Below are 3,769 nucleotides of genomic sequence, written 5' to 3'. Positions count from 1 at the left end.
CAATGAAATCATATATTACTTGCGCGTGATTTTTGGACCGTCACTCAACTCCATATATAAAATTGCGGTCTTCTCTAATGTCTCGTAACCCAGTAAAATGGTTTCTCTTTTGCCTATCTCTCTGCAGCTTTTGGGAAAACCTCCATAACATGGTATCTAGAGCAATTTTTTTTTTTTTTTTTTTTCATGTAAGAACCAGGATAAAGCCTTGATCAAATGTGTGAGGGAAACCAATGAATTTGGCCACATGTGGAATTAGATTTGATGCAAGAAAGAAAAATCTTGAGGGAGAGAAATTTCAAAAGTTGTAGATCAATGTATAAACATTGGCAGACAACAAAAAGAATAGCATATTTCCAAGTGTCAGTGATTGTCTGGAGTGTAGTCTAAGGTCACAGAAAAAAGTTAATAGAGTACTCCTGTGGTTGCTTATGAGTTAGGTCCAACAAACCATTTGAGACTTTTCTCATCACGAGGTTCCTCTTTTTTCTTTTTTTTTTCCTTTTTTTTTTTCCTTTTTTTTTTTTTTTTTTAATGAATTCATCACGAGGTTCTTCATCTCACTTTATATCCCACTTTATAGATATAGAAATCCAAGCCCTTCACTATGATCTTCACCAAACTACTCTCAATTGAGCGGTGCACCAATTATTCCCTGCCACGTATCAAATCTTGGAGACCATCTAGTCCATATCAATTATATCGACTACTTTACCGTTTTGTCACAATATGACATGGCAGTCCATGATTGGTTAGGACAATGACGGTGGAAAAACATGTAATAAACCACAGAGAAGACTTGTATAAACTATAGTCAACGTAATAATTAAATTATGTAAAGCAATCAAGTCTTTGTTGGATTCTATAAATGCATTACCCAAACTCCATTTTGAGTCCCATCCCTTGCGAGTGGTACTAGTGATATCTAAGACTTGCTCACCCAACATGGCTAGAATTCTCCCAATTACCAACACCCAGCTCATAATTTTCTCCCTCCTCTCTTCCTTTGCCACAATCTCAGTATCTGCTGCAAAAGTTGATGGTGATGATGATTTTGTGAGAACCATGGATTGGAAGCTACTGAGTCTGAAGAAGGAAAAGATTAGCCATTTCCGTTATACTGGCATGACATTAACAGTGGTCACAATCCCTCTGCTATTCCAATAATACCACCTTCCAACTCATCAAAGACAGGGTTTGGTTCTGTGAGCATGATTGATGATCCTCTCACTGAAGGACCCGAATTGAGCTCCAAATTGCTAGGGAGGGCTCAAGGATTCTATGCACAAGCTTCACAGCAAGAAGTTGGGTTGTTAATGGCCATGAACTTTGCATTCACTCAAGGCAAATATAATGGTAGTACCATCACTATACTAGGTAGAAACCCCGTTTTCCACAAGGTCAGAGAGATGCCGGTGATCGGAGGAAGCGGGCTTTTCAGGTTTGCTAGAGGTTATGCACAGGCCAGTACTCACAAGTTCACTCCTGCTACTAGAGATGCCATAGTTGAGTACAATATCTATGTGCTTCATTATTGATGCTACTTTTTATAATGCCTCTCTTTGACCTTTCTGGTTAGCCTTTTTCTGTGTTGTTTTTTGGTTGATAGCTTTTAATCTTGTTGGGGGAGCTTTTTTAAGTATGATGGGGTTGGTTTGAGTATTTATTTTGTCATGGAAAATTAAACTATATGCAAACATTCAAAAAGCCAGGAATAATGATCCGAAAATTTATTTGTATGGACGAATTACGTGTTGTGTTTAAACTTTGCCATTTTTGAGTAAGTTGAGAGTATTTTATTAACTTACTAATTAATTTGTAAATAATATTATGAATCAATCTTTTTAATTCTTTTTTCTTTTATTAATATTTTTCCTTTCAATGATGAAAGACTCGTGACAAATAAAGAAGATAGGAAAAAACCATAAAAGATTTATTAGGCGATTCTACAAAATTCCAGTCATTAAAAGTATAGAAAAATTTAATACACCATTTTTCTTTTTTTCACGTTGGAGGAGGAGGACCACGCATTTGGAAAAGTAAATTAACAAAATTAAAATTTTCATAACTGTTATGGGACCAAGCTTTATTCAATTTTGTTCACAATTGCTTTTTTTATTTAGACTAATAAATATATGATGAAACATGTTATAATTTCCTATTGTCATATTTTCTACTCCTATTTCTTTACATTAATATTTTATTTTTCCTAATTAGGTGGGTTAGTAATGATTTCATATAAAAGAGTTTTGTTTTGACTCCCTTCACGTACATGTTTATTGTTCTTGCACGACGTCTCCTACCCAGAACTTGACTTCCTATCCTTGTCCTGGAAAAATATGTTGTTCTACATCGTAAATTTGCTCACGTGCCATGGATAAGGTTCTGTTAACAGATTTGTACTACATCATATATAAAACATTATTTATGAAGTATTTTTTAAAATTAATTTATTAGGCACTGCTTGATAAGAATATATGATTGGTTTTATTTATTTATTTATTTTGTAAAAGGTGATCGGTGTGTTGTTGATCGAAACAGGATATCTCCTAATTTCATTTACATATATATATTATTTTCTAACTACCAAATAATTGCGCCAAAAAAAACAAAAAAAAAAATCCTACCAAATAATCGTAAAGATAGGCTTAAAGCTTAATTAGTATTATATAGAGTAATATATTCATCATACGAGTGCAACAGGGTTATTTTATATAAACTTGAAAATTTACAAATTTGGATATTTTTGTTTTTATGAATTTGATCCCTATACACAGAATTGTTAGTATACTTTAAATTGATGTGATAATATATATATATATATATATATATGAATACTATGTATATGTTAATTATCTAATTTGTACATTATAAAGAATTTCATTCATTTTTTTCCTACTTTTTATACATTGAGGTTGGGAATTTGCTGTTTTTCTATTGAATAATTTAGAGTGTACAATTTTATTGAATTGCTGGTTTTGGTTGTACTTGTCTATTTCGCAGTACGTACGGTCAATCATTGCACAGGGGAGCGTCCAAAGCAAAAATGGCGGCTGCAAGATAGTTCCTGGGGAAAAAGATTATGACTTTTTTATTTTCTAGAACACTCAGAATATATAGCATTAAATTAAATTTAGAAGTTATGAAATTATTATAATTGTAGAAGGGTCCAATTGAATTTAAATGCTCCATTGTATTGGGCAATTTTTGCACGGCTTTTATGAATTTTTGTTTTTACCTAAAACGTTTTTCAACTTCTGGATTTTTGAAATTTAATTAGGAGTTGCATGTATTTTCTAAAGTCAATTTTTTGTTATCCATTCTTACTTAAGCGCTTATGCAAAATCCCTTGTTGAGAAAGCTTTTAGAATAAATATACGTTCGAATTAACTCTCAGAATCCTATGTGATCTTTCTTATCTTTTTCTATTTCTCAATACAATTTTCTTGAAAAAAAAAATAATAATGCTTTCAATTATTGTTGACCAATGGAGTGGTCTAGCTATTTCGATTTCATTTTTTATATAGGAAATCACAATAGCATATATATATATATATATATATATATATATATATAAGTATACAGTGTGTCTACAATGCGGGAAGACCGCATTCTACCCATCCGGATCAAAAATATGATTTTACTTTTGACTGTTGGATTAAAATCAACGATGCAGATCAAAATCACAAATTTCCTCCTAAAGATTCATTCCCACGTGTTAAGAGCCTTCCCTTCTCTCACTTTTCTGCTACCACCATTCCACCTTTTT

General features: G+C 32.3%; 1 pseudogene; it reads left to right on the top strand.

Annotated features, from left to right (window-relative positions):
* The first annotated feature begins 879 nt into the window (after positions 1–879).
* LOC107415097 (dirigent protein 22-like) lies at positions 880–3,212 on the top strand (annotated as a pseudogene).
* The last annotated feature ends 557 nt before the right edge of the window (positions 3,213–3,769 follow it).

The sequence above is a fragment of the Ziziphus jujuba genome, chromosome 4, assembly GCF_031755915.1.
Source record: "Ziziphus jujuba cultivar Dongzao chromosome 4, ASM3175591v1".
NCBI lineage: Eukaryota > Viridiplantae > Streptophyta > Magnoliopsida > Rosales > Rhamnaceae > Ziziphus > Ziziphus jujuba.
The sequence above is the reverse complement of the archived record's forward strand: the minus strand, read 5'-3'. Positions and strand labels throughout refer to the sequence as shown.